This window comes from Varroa jacobsoni, unplaced genomic scaffold (genome assembly GCF_002532875.2).
Source record: "Varroa jacobsoni isolate VJ856 unplaced genomic scaffold, vjacob_1.0 scaffold_1142, whole genome shotgun sequence".
Lineage (NCBI taxonomy): Eukaryota > Metazoa > Arthropoda > Arachnida > Mesostigmata > Varroidae > Varroa > Varroa jacobsoni.
Genome location: NW_019214044.1, coordinates 396,892 through 415,861, shown reverse-complemented (window position 1 = coordinate 415,861; position 18,970 = coordinate 396,892). Strand labels below are relative to the sequence as shown.

General features: G+C 42.7%; 1 protein-coding gene across 1 annotated transcript in view; it reads right to left on the bottom strand.

The window, feature by feature from the left end:
• LOC111267039 (protein amalgam) overlaps positions 1 to 18,970 on the bottom strand; it is a 113,678-nt gene that overhangs the window by 35,102 nt on the left and 59,606 nt on the right. The gene's annotated exons all lie outside the window — the stretch shown is intronic.

Sequence of the window (18,970 nt, the reverse complement as noted above, 5' to 3'; positions counted from 1 at the left end):
CACCTGTGGATCCAACGGGCTATGGCTAAGCGAAGTTTCTCCAATCGGTTCGAATCTTTCATGAACGGAATAACGTGGCTACTAAAAGAGCTCAGATCAGTGTTTACTAGTGAAGGAATTGGCGAACGAAAACGTCGCCGGCGATTACACTGCCTACGTTATACGCTAGAAATGATCGTGGTGTTCAGAGAAGATGGGCAAGATTCGATTCTATGATCTAAAAGCGGTAAAAACAAAGTGTTTGGCAAATAAAATTACTAATTTTTTCCCTATTTTCGTTAGGAGATCTGCTACCACCAACTGTTAGGACACGGCCTGTCTGTGTGAGCCGTAAGTAGTTGTGCCTACTAACAGATGCTATTGACGGCGCTGTCAATAGCACGAGCGTGCGTTAACGATAGAGCTGTGATAATTATTATGAGGGTAGTGCCACTGTGAATTATAATTAGGCTAATTTAGATAATCTGCACGCTCTGTTATAAGATGATGTCGTTATTATTAATGTCAGCACTAAAAAATTGATCGATAAGAATGTCGATTGTCTCGCGGAATTCGTTCTATTTCGACTGCGTCATAGCAGGAGTATGGAGAGATAATCATGTCACACATAGTAGGTTATAGATAGATGCATGCGTATAGATAACGGATGTTCTGTCCAGTTTGCGATACGCGTTACGTACATGCAGCATTGGTTGCCCTGTAGTATAAGTATTATCGGAATATCGGTGACGCAAATAATTAACGCGAGCAAAAACCAACCAGCAAGTGTTGTCTGTACATTTCATAGCAAGCAGCGAAAAAGTGGTCGTTTTGGTTGAAATTAAACATGACGTTCTATCGCGTCCGACGAGCACGCCGCATACAACTTACTTTGTGTGTATATTAATTTGGCAGTTTTTGTTAAGTTTTATATCATCTCGGTTTGGTACAGCTTCCTGTTCCGCTACCGCTGATATCGCGATATATCCTTGTCTCTACATACTTCTTAGATTGCTAGGGCAGTAGTAGTATAGGACTCGTTGAATTTAGATCAATTCCAAGCAACTTTTACACGTTTGTGTATGATCACAGCTTGCAATTGTTATCGAATCCCGCCGAGCTGATAATGCAAGCGTCCGTCTACAATGGGAGACAGGCGACTATGACTCGCAAGCCGTCTTTCGAATTACTCACGACTGAAGAGATGTCGAGCCACGCGGCAGCTAAGGAAGCTCGACGATCGGATTCACGAAGCTTTCAGCAAAGGATGATTCATTTTGAAGGAAAATTTGCCCACTGACAGTGTAGCCCAGTAACCCTTTGAAATGAGTAAGAACTTTCAATAGATTCAAAAATAGATTTCGTGTTTTTTTGGCAAGCTAGACGTTCATGTTGCGTAATATATTGTATTCTTTACCAGACCTTTGAGTGAAGAAAAGATACAAATGGCAGATTGTAGAAATATGATTCTTGATCTGTACAAACGTACCCTATTTATAAAAAAAGAAGAAAAAACAAAGCTAATGGATTCATCTCCAGCAGTAGCAGTGAAAATTCAAGTGGTTGATGCACTCTCTCGATCTTTTTCTATTTTTTAGACATCGCTATGTGCTTCAAACTGTTTCAAACCTGAATAGCTTTTTGCATTTCATACTGTGTGGCATGCACAAATAGGCCTATCTAGGCAACGCTTCAACTTGTACTTCAAGCTGTGACAGCATCAGCAACAAGGCAAACCCCATCAGGTCCACCTGCCTTATAGAACATCGATTTGTATAATTGAGGGCGTCATATGAGTACATTTCGTGTACATATTCTAGCTTTCGCCTCAATGACAAACAATCCTATCCGAAAGTCCTTGTTCCTTGTGTCTGTCCAAAGGACAATGAAGTAATGGCAACAATTTTTTTCTACAGAGCACTAATTACATACATGTTTCTGCTCTTCACCAATTTTTTCATATATTTATCCATCATGATTTTCCCTGAATAGAGGCGATGCGCTCGCACAGTGCATACCTATTTCCTACTATCGGCTCCTCGGAAAAACGGTAACTCAATATACCTACCGATGTAGAACAGCTGGAAATCATTTAGCGTATATAGCAAATGTATTCTACGTATATCTACGAGCAGCAGCAATAGCAGACTCACGAGCCATCATTCTGTCTCACAAGTAAATGGACTTCCACTTGCAAAAAAGACCTAATGATGCTAGTGTAGTATCACAAACCATCAAAATACGCTATGCGGCTTCTGTCGTTGAAGAGCTAACACCTGCTAGTTAGGTATTCGTCCAGCCAAAACAACGGCCGCGTCACGGGCTGCAAACTAGCGTCTGACACAAATACCGACCTATATCACACCGATGCTACCTGTGCTGTTCTAACGCAGTTGGAAAAAACATCGTAGCAGTTATTTCGGCTTAGGCGTGATCGTCCGTCAAGTCAGGCTGCTGTTACTGATGGGCTCATTTGTTCCTTCAGAATGCATGGCTTACCACGTTTCTGTTCTCTCGACCACGCGATGGACGGAACTTGAAGTCGACAACGATGACGGCGACTATGGCAATTATGCTTGATACGGCTCTGTAAAATAACAGACCGCTAGGCCAAGCCAGGAGCAGGCCGGCCGCTCTAGGCCAAGACAATGATAAGTACTCTTTCTCGTTGGAAGCAGCTACGTATGCATGTAGGGCATTTCTAGCATGAAGTGCCTGTCGACTGCGACTGTCGATGAACAATGAATGGCATGAACGAACAGAAAGCAGTAACGCCAATGGACGCTGATACAAATCGTAACCTTACTTGCGTATATGGATGGTATTTCTAAATTAAACGCCCGCGTGTAGAGTTACTTCTCTAGTGCACTTGCTCTCAAGCAATGGTGCCATAATACTATATGCGTGAGATCAATTGCAGGCTTAAGCCTGCAATTCTATATTTTATGACAATATTCATTTTTTGTTGATGGACAGTCGAAAGCGCGTTTACAATCGGCTAGTTTTTCAACGATCTGTAGCACAGAGAAGCTAGGTTGACTGGCCGGATTGCGCAGGTCGTGATGGCCATTTTACAACCGTCCTAAATCCCTTTAATTTAGATTGGCGAACATCTCTTTTAGCGTCACTTAGACGATGGTGGATTTAGGTGGTTTTTTTCACGTTGTCTTTTTCTTTTGTTAAATGATGCTTAGGTATAGGTTGTTCCACGCAGGTGACAAGGAGCGAAGTTTGCATGTATGCCATAATCTTTTCATGCTCCACACAACGAGGCCGATAGCAGATATATCGCCCGCGAGATCCTCCTCCTCTTCCAATTTCCAACCGGATATTTGATTTTCAGCCCGCGATCATCAATGAGTCTACTATACATACAACTGCTGGTCGTGATAGGGTCCTTGTGCCTGCATTGAGATACGTTTCGATATAAAGCTTTTTGCGCCGCTTTTTTCATCCTATATACCTTCGACGCTTTGTGTAATTGCACTTCGTATATTTCTGCCCGGTTTGCCATTCATATTACCGTGTCTTTTCATTGTTGTTCTATTGATTTTTTCCCCTTTTCAATCATTGTGTCGATCATGTGACAGCTAGGGGCTGGTCATGTGGAAAAGCTATTTTTTGCCATGTTGATTTGGCTTATTGCAACGCTGAAACTGGCAAGAACGGTGCAGTTGCTGATGACGAGGTCGCCACTGTTGCTACCCGCATGGCACCGATGATGATCCTCTTACCGTGATACTGACGGCAATCTTTTGTGTCGACAGAAAGGTCAAATGTCGTTTTTGCCTGTTCCTTCTCCGTGCCTTTCTATGTCTACCTGCATAATTGCACGATCTAATAGTTTAAAGTCGATAACTATGTGGCAACTAACGGTTGATTAATAATTAATAGTTGTTTCTGGGGTAGATTCAAAATATCTAGGAAAATTTCGAAGCAGAATCAGATAGGGCGACAGACTCAAAAGGACATACCAACCATGAATTGATACAACTCCGTATAACAAAAAACGAATACATATAGTAGGGACAGCAATACAAGCAGCAGATGCCCCTTGTAAGTCCTAAGGATTTTACCACGATACACGTTGACAACGGTGGTAGCGATCGTTGATCGCTGGTCGCGTGATGCCTTCGGGAGGATTTCCGCTGACTGGCGCCGGTGACCCCATGACCCTGCCTAGAGACTGCAGTATTCGAGCACAAGAGCTACATTGGAGGCGCGAGAAGGCGTCGGGAAGGCTGATTGTCGTTTGCAATACTACTAGCTAGGCGTAAACAGCTTGTCCCATAAAAAGCCTGAGTGCGTTCAGTATCTCCGTCAGTAGACAGTTTTTGACTACCTGTCGGTGTCATCTTCGCTCCTACTTCTAAAAATTTCAGCGCAGCACAAGCTGACGAGTCAAGGACTTGAAGACACAGAAAAGGATATAGATACAGAAACCATGTATCCATAAAGTATAGCAGTATCGTTAGCAGACGAATTACATAGCCTAGCTGTTAACGGTGCTGGCGACATCAACAATAGCAACCTTGAACTGACTGATCTCTTCTTCTCAGAAGTAAGGTAGACAGCCCCGAAGTAACATAAGAGAGATAACGTAGCCATTGGCGTTAATATCTGTCTTAATACAAAAAGGTGAAGGCCTATTAATGACGTGACCTAGTGACAGGAAGGAAATGGTCGCCTCACTATTTAACAACAAGCGATACGGCGTCGTTGGATACGAATTATATTGCATACTGAAACGGCTGATAACACTCAAACCACATACATCTAGAACCAAAACGATGTTTCTTCTTTAGACCGCACTCGCATACATCCACAAAAATTTACAATGCAGTTAAACGGTTGTTTCTCTACCCGCTTCTATTATCGACAACCATCATTTTCGCTAAAAAGTGTCACTGGCTTCCAGCTGTATCAATTAGCATTGCTTTGCATGCATTCGACGGTGGCTATATAGTGACACTTGAGTGCATACTCCTGAACCAGTCACTATTAGGAAATTTATTTAGCGACTTCACGCCAACCGAGCGTACAAATTGATTTGTCTGACCTGATCCGTTCACGATAAATCGGTGGCGTTTTCATGCCTTTGAGACTGAAACAATATATACAAGCTAACTTAATCGTATGAAAGCCAAATCCTCAAATAGTGTCTGTTATCCTTTGCAGATCCTACAGACCTTTTGGGCTATTTTTCGTCTCCTAGGAAAGCATTTTTCTTAACCTACTAGAACCGCTGGTTGAAGTCTTCACAGACTTCATCGCTGGCACGATAATGAGCTTAGGCTCTACGCCGGTGAGGGTAACAGTTCGACCATTGTGGGAGTACGTACGGAAGTTCCACGAAAGAGCGTCACGTATACGGAGTTCCTTCTTCTCGCGTCGGCAGCGATGTAATACTGCCGATAATATCATGCCGCCATCGTCATTAATCTCACTGGCTCGAACAGTAGTTTGTTAGTCAGAAAAATATATAAAAGTAGAATCTCTGCAATGGACGATAGGTTTTTTCTATTGTATGTTTGCAATTATTTCCCCAGACAGTTCCTCCTCTGCGCGACGACTCCCGCCTCGCGGCGAAGGCTAAATAGAAAAGTAATGAACGATCGGCCTTTACTATATTACTATTTGGGCTCATCATAAAGGAACGCTTTAAGCTCAGCCTCGCCCGTGAACATGCTTCTGACTGGACTGACTTAGTAGTCGTATACTTATGTAGACATAGAACGGCACGCACAATCCAGAAAGGCCACGACGCTTCTGGGTCTGATGTGTGGACCCTGTATAGATACGGTCGAAACGACTTCTTGATTGGATATTGTTAGCAAGCGACTGCTTAGCCGCTAGACGTACCACTTGAACAACGTTACAACAATAGCGGCATAACGCATTTACGGATCGTTACATTGTACGTGTAATAGAATTTAATACGCATTCCTGCAATCAGAACGCCATCTAATTATAACGTAATACACTCAAGGTAAGCTAGTAGCTCACACGTACTGACATTGTATAATATAGTGACGCTCGTACACGTACCTTCAATATGCATAGATATTAATTTCGTTCTTCTAGGCCACGTATCGTCTTTAAGAGAATTCCAGCTAGCTACCGGCCCCTACCCACTACAAATATCAGACAGAGGGGCAACCGCAGCAGTTTAACTAGTTAGAGCAAGTAACGACTGCCAACTTGAGTAGCCACTAGCATCAAAAAAAACGGCCAATTTAACAGATAGAAACTAAGGAGAAAAGATGCAACACCGGGAGTCGGGGCGGTACTGTTTGAGATGCATAAGTCAGAACTTCAAATCGTCTGCTAACGGTGGCCCCCTTCGCTGAACATACATTCCGCGCATTCGTTGGTATAGTTGCGATACAATGAGATTTGAAAGCCAAAAAGCGCCGCGTCGAGGTCCCTTGATGCTTAGCAAACCTTAGCTGACGGCCCCCACTGAATACGGACTTGTCCGGCGATTCTATAGCGCAAGCACTTGTCCACAACAGCACTCGGGATTCGGCTGAGCCAACGAAAAAGCCTCGACCTAGTTTGGCGTGTGGCTCTTCAACAAGAAGAACAACAATATACGCGCAAACAGCCCGCGGTAGGGTTGTCTCTCGCTGTACAAAAGTGTGTACGTATGTGTACAAGGGCAAGAATCGGGCGAGCCGCTGATCATTCTTATTCATCTTCTATAGCTACACCCGCCATAGTCTTTTTTCATCGGGCTATTGTTCCCTACTTTTCTTCTGCTACGTGCCCCTTTCACCGCCACTACAATAACAATGAAACGATCGATGCTGTTGCTGCTGATGTCATCATTGACGAAGATCACTATGATGAATATGACGGTGAAAGTGACGTTGGAAATGTGATTTGGGTCGTTTCGAAATCAAGATAGTAACCAAGTAGCTCGAATTGAGTCAGTGGTGGCTTCGGCAGGGATGGTATCCCAGTGACCTTTCTTTTTATTCTTCTACACGGCCATAGCGGTGCTGGCGAGGCACTGAGTTCCAACTGGCACCATTCGGTGGTGCCGCCGCCATAAAAGCCCACGCCAAGACAACAACCTGCGGAAGAAGCACAATTGTAAGGAGGGAGGAACGGAGGACTACCGATTATAACACGGAACAGGACGAAAAATCAGAACTAAACAGACACATCAAACATATCCAACCTTTTTTCAGCCAGCCATTTAAATCGGTTCCAACAGGCACCACTGTTGACCCGTTAAACAACTAAACTCAGGAGACTATGAGTAGGGAAGGTAACGCACAAGTAAAGCTTCTATCCTAAGACCAAAGCGACCACGAGACTAAATAGCTTGACAGGACTGCCCTGTTAGGTAGTGAGTACGACACTCAATGCGACAAAAATTCGCGAGCTTCAATTGTGGAAAATCATCGCATGGCCTACGTCCCCTTTTGGACGACCGGCGGGAGTTCTTGAATCCGAACAGTAGCAGAAAAAATCGTCAAATAGCAGACCAATTAAACATCGTTAGATTTTTTCAGTTATCCCCCCCGTGGTTGCTTCGTCCGTTTTTTTTCGTCTATTGATTGTTCTTCTGTTATTCCTCTATCCTTGACTGACCCCGTTCGCCCGTTTTCGTGATGACCAGTACGCCTTTAACAGTTATTGTAGTCAACCGCCAAGAACTGCAGTAACGAATGAAAGAACGAATCAGTCACTAAACGAGCGCCCGACCGACGGAGCCGGTCCGGCGCGAGAAATAAACAAGTCGTTCTACGATTCTGTTTGCTACAAACACAAGCGCTGGATACTATAACCGATATTTGACTATCTTGTTTTGTACTCCAAACTAACATCAGACTCGCAGGTTCACTGCGGCGCCGCGAGAAATAGCGAAAATGACGACGCCGTCTGCGTGTGCGCACGTAGCCGTCTTCGCGTCGCTACTCAACGAACTGTCCACATCTGACTTAAACATTTTGTCGAAAAGTGTTCAGCCAGCTAGATACCATGATGACAACAAAGATACGTTTTCCTCGGCTCGACCAGAAGCTACATATATCATATAGTGGTCGTTAACTAGACAAGAAAAGATATAACAAATATAACGGTCACCGGCCGACTTAGCAGTAACAAAATCGTTGCAATAATATACATATATATATATATATATATATATATGAGATTCGGAGTAGGGCATCATTAGAGTCCTACTTAATAATGCGTTGCTGATAACAGACTGGCCACATTAGCTATGATATGCTAGAATATGTCATAGATAGACACGCGAAAACAGAAGAGGCCAACGAAGACAACGAGGTGGCCAAGCGGAGAGCTGGTCGAAGACGACCAGGGATGATATAGCGATATAGTTATCGGTAAAACTGGCTCATTGCTATGGTAAATCGTGGAAGAAATCAAAGAACGGATAGATGATAATGTTCAGAAATAAAAGGAGCATCTAATCAAGTTTAACTGATTTGCTACTGAGTAGTTTTCGCTCCGGACCGATGCCCAGACAGACACATCTGGGTCTAGTATATTTGGGTGGCACAGACTGGGCCACAGGATAACCAATGTAGTACACAAGGGAAAGATGATTAGCGAGACATGCAGTGACTTTAGTCACCGAATCGTCTGCAATTGTGGCTATCGCGTTTTTCTATTAGCGCTAATAGTAATAATTGTACACTTGTGATAGCAATAGGACATTTCAACGCTGCTTACAACGGTAGGGAGCTCACGCTCAAAGACGACAAAAGTGAACCAGTAATTTAGCTCGGTGGCCCGGCCATAATTAAATGCATCCTCGAAGATAGTTGAAGCAAATAGATATGGCCCTCTCACAGGAACAAGTTGATATCGGACAACATAAAGAGATTGCTACGTAGCCCCGTCCATGTCTCTGCATACCATAAAATCTTCTGATTTTTCTTTACTTGACCCACAGCGGCTGTATACGAGCGCTGTGCAAAAGTCGGTCATTGTATCAACTATTAATTGTATTATGCCGCAGACCGAAACCGCCGTTACGTCCGCTCATCAATTGTCTGCCTAAGACATGTACATACAGCGCACGCAGGCAGGCAGATTGCGGTGCAGCCTACTTTCACTGTTATACGTCAGCCTTGTGGGTGTCAGGAAAAACACAATTACGTAGAAAAATATATGTCGGTCCGTCATTCAGTGGATATCGTTTGTTTGATAAATCGACCCGAAATACAAAGCCCGACGGAGAGTCCTTGCGGTGCATATGATTCATGGTACAGCGCCCAGGAAGATATTCACGACATCGCGCACCTTTTTGACGTGCCAAGTGTTTTCGAGTAGACGCGACGGCACAAATACGTATTGTACGTTATTATCAGCAAACACAGCTTTTCAGCTGTCTTATTGTTCTCGCGTATGCCTTCTTTGACGAATCGTATTTAATGCTGGCCATGATATGGCTACGGATCATCTGGATCAGGAATACAGTTCGATCCGATTTGTTACACGTACACGCGTTGTGGAAATATATTAAATCATACACATATTATAGGCTGACGTCTGAAAATCTGTGCGTTCGACACAGAGCAATTTCCATACACGTAAAAACTGCCGCGTTCGTCTCTGCATTCGGCTGAATATAAAGGACTGTTGCCAGCCCTACGATCATGTTTATCTAGCGACTCTGTTCGAGACCACTTTGTCATTAGTCTTCATTAAGAAACTTCAATTCAAGGTCCAGTTTTACCGACCACTGATTTCGCTTAATTGGATCGGAATAGTTTTTCTACGGTTAGCAACTGCTTACGGCGCAGGGTCAGTTATTCATGACAAACTAACAAGCCAAGAACATTATCAACCCAGAAAGTAAGCTTAGTACGGCCAGCATCGTTGTGTATATACATATTTCTTTGTAACAGTAAAGCATTTAAAATATAGCGCTAAACATCGTAGTTAACAATTAGTTTGAGAACGATTGCCAAAATATTTCTCTTTTTTGTAGTTTCTAGATATTTCGATTTAGCATTTTTACAAAATATACGATTATATAAGCACACAGTCATCGGTATGTTGTGCTAGCGTGCCCGCGTGATGACGCATAGATGCCTATAGGTGATGTTAATAAAACGTTTTATGATTACAGGTACTTGATGAATTGGACGAAGGATCGCTATAGGCACACTTGAGATGTCGAGAAAACACAAAGGCCATTGCCGTAAGACATACGGCCATTAAGCCTTGAGAAGCGGTGCTGCTTGCCATTTCGCTCATCAGGCAAACCAACGTATACTTTCAGTAGGCACAAAGGTGATGGCGTCGACTCTATCGAACGTAAGCAGAACGACCCGGCAATTGTCCATTATTTCCAGTCCTCCATGCTGCTTGTACTGCAGCAGAACGGTGCATGTAAACCGGCAGTGAATTTTCTGCGGCTGCAAAATACTCAGAACTACGTATAGTAAAGCGTCGAGTCTAACTGCCACGATGATATACGAAGTTCTTCTGGCATAATGACGCTTCACCCGTTGCAAGTCGGAGCTTTCCCTTAACGACGATGACCTCCCAACAACACTGTGGAATGCTAGATCTTCGAGAAATGTTACTATAACAGCAGATATCTTCCACGTAAGTGATACCACGTGAACGGTGAGAAACTAGCTCACAGTTGTGGCCCATCGAATCTAGGCGCTCACCTCTAAGTGTGATAACACATTGAAATATGTTTTCCGTAGAACAGTGACTGAGTGCTAGAAATGCGTACAAACTGTTACGAAATCTATTGAAATCTTCAGTAAAGAGACGGATCAAACGGAACAGCGACACCTGTATCTGTGTGGGTAAATAAAAACAGCATCAATAACCAAAACAAAGTATTACTTCTATACACTTTATGCTCATGAGCGCATCTGCCCCACGAGGATATATGACACACTATTCAATATGATGTTCGTAAATGTACGATTGATTTGCTTGTCCTCTCTTTATACGATGCGCTTATGTACTAATATATATATATATATATATATAATACGCTTGGCATAGCAATTTGATAGAAAAAAAACGGTTTGTTTGCGCTTGCCGGTATCAATCGCATCATCCCCATCAACAGCAGCTGTGGTCTTTGGGGTAATGCCCACAACAAAAGGGCTTACTTTGATTAGCGGTCTTTATTCTACGTTTGTCGTAGCAGAAACAAATTGAAGTTACTGCTCTGACTGATGCGGTTACCTGTGTTGACTCTTGGCAAATATTGATGGGAAATAAACTGCAAACCCTGTTGCGGGCTATATGCATTGATTTAATAACGCCCTCTACGAGAGTACTATAACAAACAGCCCACTTCAGTTTATAGTGATTTATCTCGAACACCCTGTATATTTCTACAGCAATCATTCGTAACAAATTCACAAAACTACTTCACTAGAGAATGACGGCTAACGTTGTAAAACACAATTCGTTTTTGTGGTTTCTCACAGAATTCATATAGTTCCTAATGCTATTCGACCCTATGTGTCGTTGCAACGCACTCAAAATATACACTTTTTTTGTCCGTTTGGCCGCAGCGGCCCAGACGACCCACAACCGTCGCCATTTCGCTGTTCGTTATAAACCACACCTAATTGCTGGTCACATGCCGACAATTAGTAGCCCGACTACTATTGCGAGCGAGAGCAGCCGCAAAAAACGGATGATAGGGCTAATAGATGTCTGTACATACACCGCAGCAGAAACTTTTTGGTATGCTACGATGATTCAATACATGAACGTCAAGGGACCACTAACGGTCCTTCGCCAGGTTCGGTCACTGGTTGTCGTAATTAGATCGGCCGGGTAGCTGACGATCAGAAGTTGAATAGTTAGGTCCAATGGGCATTTTGACAGTTGGCCGTTGAACAGAATCTGGGAATTTGCCGACACGGCCCCCAACAAAGAACATGGTCTCACACTCCCTCTTTGAGTAACCCCAATGTATAGCCTTTATAGCTGCATACTTCTCCTATCCTAGTCTCTACCGCAAACACCCAATTGTTGTCTGGCTCACCAACCTTCCAAACGATGTTCTATGAAGAGGCCGTTACCGTCAGAATCCGAACGTTGCCGGAGAAAACTCCCCACCCTCGTTGTCGGTGGGGTCCTTCCATTATTAACACTTCACCAGTGCACTCATAGAAAGACTGCACCGCATTATATCGACTACTTGAATGGCAGATGCAACCGCCGGAAAGAACGGAAAGCTGCTCTGACGAACACGGCATGATTACGTTGTCCTATGCGTCGAGAAGACTATTCAGCTTAGTTCCAACGTAGTTTGATTTATACACAGATCATACACTACATCCACATGCAGAATGTAGCTGCTGGGAAACCGTGACGGCGAAGCATGAGTTGGAATATCAATTTAATGTAGAAAATGGTCGGGGCGAGCTACCTTTTCGGCAACGTTAGCCTCAGCAATTAGTGCCGCCTTTTTCGATCGAAACGGCCCATCTCGCCCAGGACGATGTGGTGTCTTATGGCACTTCAGAAATAGAATTGACAGCAATCTACTACGATTCAATCGCCTCAGTAAAATCTATAGGTTTCCAAGCCTCGGCACTTCACGATGCCTTTAATTCCAGCGATAGTAAGTCAGTGCTATAAGGCATTTGTGTTTCATAAGACGGAAAACGGGATCAGCATTATGACAAATAGAACCTCATCGTGTTGACATAGCCCATAGCCGCCATGCCTTTATCGTTGATAGGCGGTGGGTTTATTTTAGATAGTACTGCTCGGCCGAAGGACGCCATTTTTTGACTGGTTCCCAACTGGGTGGTGCCACCCAAAATGTATCAGACTAGATATGCTCAACGGATATAGACGGCACTGATATAGTGTAAGGCCAAACGCTAAAATTGACCAGTGGTCCAATCATAACTGTGCAGTTGTGACTAGAAATGTCTTTTATCGGCCCTCTGCTTCACCGCACAGCTAAGACATATATAGTATTTAAACGTTGCAATTCACATCGATAGCGGCGACGTCAACACTGGTCGATAATTGGGGCGTGTGTAAATAGAGACCACAAAAGCTTATCATCATCAAATTTGACAATGATAATACCATAGGTTTTGTACGTATTAAGAATGTATACAAAATTTATTATATCATTAATAACGGCGGATATTGAGTAACTTACCTTGGACAGAGCCTTTTTGCACCTCGAAATGCCATCGATATATCGATGTTCTGTACGAAGGAAAAAACAACGGACAGTGCCTGTTTATGAAGTCAACAAAGACAATATGACTTACACTAACCTAAAAATGATATATAGGATGAAAACAGACACATACACAACGTCATCCGCTGAACGATGAAACGACACAGGAGCGCACGCGCTTCCATCTGGCAATTCGTACATGGGAGGGACAGGAAGACCCTTCTACGCCTTCCGTAAATGTGAAGGGGTACGAAGTATAGTGGCAGATGGCGATTGAATGCCTGATCATCGGGCTAGACCGCGATGAGCCTCAGCCGAATTGACTTCTGCTGCTATCATTAGTACCGTTGTCATGTCTAGAAACATACACGAAATGAAATCGAATTCAGGGAAGAGCGTTGGCCTTTTCGTATATTTATAGGTTGTAAAAAAATGTGTAAAAAGCATCGATGGTTTCAAGCCAAAACTTAATATCTTTTAAAATAATACCACTAAACCAAATATGCGCCATTTTGATCCATGACCTCCTGTCATTTTTGACACATCATCGTAAAATTTCTGTAATATCTGCGCCAGAAATGATTCCAAGCGATTGTTAACTAACAGCGTTAGGAAGGTTCAGCGGAGACCAAAACAGATGATAGTCTGATGGCGCAAAATTCGGGCTATACGAAAAATTTATGAAAATTCCCTATTGATTTTTTGTAGGTGGCGTCGCATCGTCATAATAGAAGACGGCGCCTCTTCTGGTCACAAGTGTTGCTCGATTTTTCAACGATCTACTGTAATTTCTTAGATTTCTAACAGGGAATATCCGTAGTAGTCGTTTTGCTACAGCAACTCCTAATGCCTGAATCTTCTCCAATCCTACCGAACATATAGATAGCATCGCCTTCTTTGGCATCAGGCTGAGCTTCAACACAGATTGTGAAGGATGTTTCTTTTACACAGGGTCCTCGCAGTACGTCATCTATTTTTCGTGACCAGTGATCAACCGGTTTAGAAGCGCTCGACTGTAGAATTTCTTAGATGGACGAAATACGATCGAGTAAATTATTTTGCATCGATCTGCGTGGAACCCAGTGTGGAACCCAAACACTGAACTATTTTTGGTAACCAGCTTTCTTTAGATGGTTAATTTTGTTTAGTGGTAGATGTTTAGCTTCTTGGCGACGTCATGGGGGCGCACATGTCAGTCCTGCTCAAGTTTCGTAATAACCTCAATCAACAAGTTGAGGTCAACTTCAACGGCCGCTACGAGTAGCATTTTTTTACATCGGAATTTCTAAAAGAAAAGCGACCTTTTCTTGGGCCATTTCATTCGATAAGCCATCCTCACCATAAACAGGATACCTTTTTGGGTAGAGTTTATGCTTTTATGTCACAAAATTGGTAATAGCAAGTTGTTACAGAAATTTCACTCGTTTTTAAGCCTAAATAAATGTATTGTAACAATTTTAGCACATCTACAACCGCCAAATTTCAAATGACACCAGAGCCGACCCTTATTATCTAAAATGGGTGGTTTCAAGGCCATTTGGCGCATAAACGGTCAACACTTTTTCAATAAGCCTGTATGTATTATCCGAAAACTCGCACGCCCACAACGATCTTTCTCGGCAATAGCGAATACAGCCCAATGCGAGGAGGCGCGCAGAACAGCCTATGGGCGTATACGGACCAGTGCCAACAACTTAAGCTCACCAGGAGATTAGCAACACCGGCGGCATGGAATGACGCCTATCGCATCAAGGACTCTCCGACCCCCCGATTGTAGCTGCCGGGATGAGCTTTGGGCTGCATCGGCTTCAGGTCAACGGCTTCAATCTGGAATCGATCTGACACATTTCTAAACTCTACGGATCTCGCTTGACGTGGCGACAGATCACAGTCACAACGAATAGGGTCGAGATACTACCAGTTACGGTCAGCAACAAGTTTGATTTAGCCAAGTCATGCCGACTCTAATCGAGTTGGCAATTAGAACTCTTTGTCCTTCTCTCGATCTCTGAATTATCATAGAGTCGAACTAAGGCTCGAGTTTGCCAACCGGCGACTAACTCAAACGCTAAAAATTGCAACTATAGATGCAGTCAGGCCTCAATCATGAAATGCAAACATACATCCCCAGTAGCTTTAGATAGATGAGTCAAGTCTCCACTGAAATAATGCTATAAAAAGAAAAAAGGACCCCGCAAAACCATCCACTGTGGCCCAGAAATGATAGCCATGAAGCAGTCAACTTATGTACCTATTTGCCCGAAAATTCGAAATTAAATTGCATGGCTAACTCTAGTATCAATAGTCTGGACTCGTCTGAAGAGGGCGGCCATTATCGATAAAAACGTTAGAATGTAACGAACGTAGCGCACAGCATAGCTCCGCCATATTTCGATAATGCTGGTCCTAACGTTACTTTACCTAATCATTCAAAAGGGTTTATCTCCTTTTGCCTAGTAAGTACATGATATTGATTAATTTGACTTGAAACAAAGCTATGTCACCCCAAGAGAACTGGTAGCGACCTGTATCTTCATCATTTACGGGCATATCACAGTGAATAATGGACCAGCATTATATCAAATATTACAAGGTTCAAATCAACGCATAGTCAGGCAAATGGAAGTGGGCTTGGAACCATCGAGGTTGACGCCCATCTGACGCAACCTTAGTTACGATCCCGCGGAAGCGTTTCACAGTGGTTGTTCTGCTTGCAGTTTATATGAAAGACTTCATTCAGATACGTTCATTCCGTCTGTGGCTTATTTCTCCCTATCTCTATCGATGGCTCACCCATATCTTGCTTGCATTCCAGTTCTAAAACGCCCCCATAAATCTAAACCTTTGTAACACCCTTTTTCCCGTATTCGGTGAAAAATTGAAAGCAGCAATACATATAATCCGCCGATGTACGATTTGAATAACTGAAGACTTCAAGGATATCCTTTTTGTCGAAAACTTAGTTCGAATTACGTTCGTGATAGAAATCAGTTAGTATGCTACCATTATCTAGATTATGGATTTGTATGAGAGAACAAGGCATCGCATCCTGCCCAGTGCAGGCGCCGAAATTCAGCGGAATTCAAAAACAGCATCTGGGAGGAAACGTCGACTTGTTAGCTTTACGTAATAACAAAATTGCCTATCCCTGTGACTCAACCATGGCCCAGACAAATGAAACTTAAAGTTAGCTTTGGTCTTTTTTGGAGGAAGGAAACACGCAGCACACAACCGACCGCCATCGAACTGGCCGGCCATGCTGCTTCATGAAGCAACGTGTCCTATGGGGGAAGAGTTCATATTTGAGCAGATACATTGTGTACGAAGGCCTAATAGATATTGCGATTCTTCTGCCTTGTGGTTATATGGCCAACTAACTTCGACTGCAACTTTTTTTTACCAGTTAGGAATGATCAATGAGCGACTAGCACATGTGTTTGGAAGATGACGTGTGTACAATTCGTCCCATAGAATTGAATGTTCACTAGAGTAAACATTCAAATTGTTGTGTGATGAGAAGTCCTGAGCATTTGTTCTGTATTATTCTTCAATTCAACGAGGTCGTCCTGCGAGTATATAAACGTGGCCTTAATTTAGAGCCAATCATGGTAGATAGCCTGTAGCATTATTACATCATTTGTTGTTTTTGCTCTACAAAATGACAAAAACATTGTTTTCCAACACCGATACAAATAGAGTTTTTGTCTTGCCCGCCCATTTACCAAGTTCCGAGGACTGTGTTAGAAAAGAATCGAAAGAGGATAATTCCGAAGAAAAATTTCTGGCTGGGAAGGAATCTGCTCTATGATGAAGGACCGTGGCACTAATTCAAATCATCAAACAACGTAAAAATCTCGAATGTTGTAGATAGATCTACTTGATCGTTGTGCTGGGTTAAACGTTTGGTTGAGGTTCTCGTTCGTTTCATCAACAGTTAAGTTATAAAATTGTCAGTCGCCATTTACGTCAAAACGTAAAATGTGCCTGCAACCATAAACGATTGTCTATGATCACACAAGTGATGATGCTACCATCAAAGCATCGGCATCAGTAAACATCGACAAATCGTCACGCTATTAGCAAAGTTCCACACGGGAAAGTGTCATCAAAATGAACGTTTGCACCCTATGAATTGTAAGAACGACGTTCGTCAGGCTGACCACCGATAGAACTTCCTGATCAATGATATTAGAGGACGCTACTGCATATCGGCGCTAATCTAAAGCAAAAAATTCATCGTCGTTCGTTGACTGACGGATTTTGTCATCCTCGGCTACAATAGGATTTGTGTAGAAAAAAAAAAAACTGATACGGCAAAAGCAGATTTTCCCACCGTGGGCACTCTTAGTTCGATAGACATATTTGCATTAAGCTACGTGCCATTTGAAAGTTATCCTTATTTCCTTTTGATCGGAGTTGTTTTGACGCGTATATATCCGTTTCGCGGCACAAAATAGGCGTGTCGAATAGAAACCGATCGTTCCTTTGGTTCAGTTTGATAGTATTTGAGTTGTTCATGAGGAACCGCACAACGTATCCGTTATTAGCTAGTAAATCTACTTACTTGGTCATTGCGTTGACTGATTCGCTCTAAGTAAGTAGATTTACTAGCTAATAACGGATACGTTGTGCGGTTCCTCATGAACAACTCAAATACTATCAAACTGAACCAAAGGAACGATCGGTTTCTATTCGACACGCCTATTTTGTGCCGCGAAACGGATATATATTTCAAAAAAAAAAAACCTGTTACTTACCACAAGTTCGGAAAATGTTCGCTCATTTACAAAATACGTTAGCTCCTTGCGGCAAAAAGAAGAAAAAACAATAAGATCTGTCAATATATTAGTATTCCTCGACAAAAACAATAGGTTCAATTTCAAGACACCACTTTCAATTAACGGCTAATAAATGATCGTTCCACCGGTATAAGCAGCGTTTTCGTTTTGAAGCCTCTAGAAGAACAACCGTTGTCTCTGCGACTGCCGTACTGCAGATAACCTGTTCGTCTGCTAAACCCAGATTCAAACGCGGGGCTGCGAGCCAGCCGTCTCATATAAGCCGACATTAAGCACTGTCTCCGATCATTACAATAGCCGTTACAAGAGAAATACATCGTTCAACTTAGTCAGTCAGTCAGTCAGGTGAGTTAGATGGACCGAAAAGCCGTAAGGTCAAGTAAAGCAGTGACGGCTGTTAAACATTGCATGCTATCCAGGATCTGCACGGTAGGGATCGCCTATAGGCAAGTAGATGTGACTGAAGATTCATTTTGACTCTCAGGATCCGGTCAGTACCGTCAGATAGGTAACAACAATTGGAATGGAATATAAATTATATGTGTATAGCAGCAATAATAATACCAGCATTGATAGTTGTTCTAGTTGTAAACTTGGGAAACAAGCGTTTGATGCGTATTCATACATAAAAGGTAACATTCAGAGTGGGTTTTATAATATTGAGGGTCTGATATTGGTAAAATATTGAGGGTTATATATGAGAGCTTTGATTTATGAATATCCATGAACAGTGTTTTTGCGCAGACGGTGATATACAGCACTAGCTCAAAAAAAAACATACGTTTTTTTTTATTTGATACTATAAAAATGTACACAACCAGTAACTACTGCTCTGTCTATAGTTAAATCTTGTATAACACCAATTAACTTATTCCCAAGGCTTTACTCTTAGCAGACAATTTAGCGGCGTATTCACACCGTTTTGAAATTTCCACATTATAATAAGGGCATTTTCATGCAGTTACCGATTATGGCCTACGTTTAAAGGTTAACTTGCAAGGATAGAAATGGGTGAGAA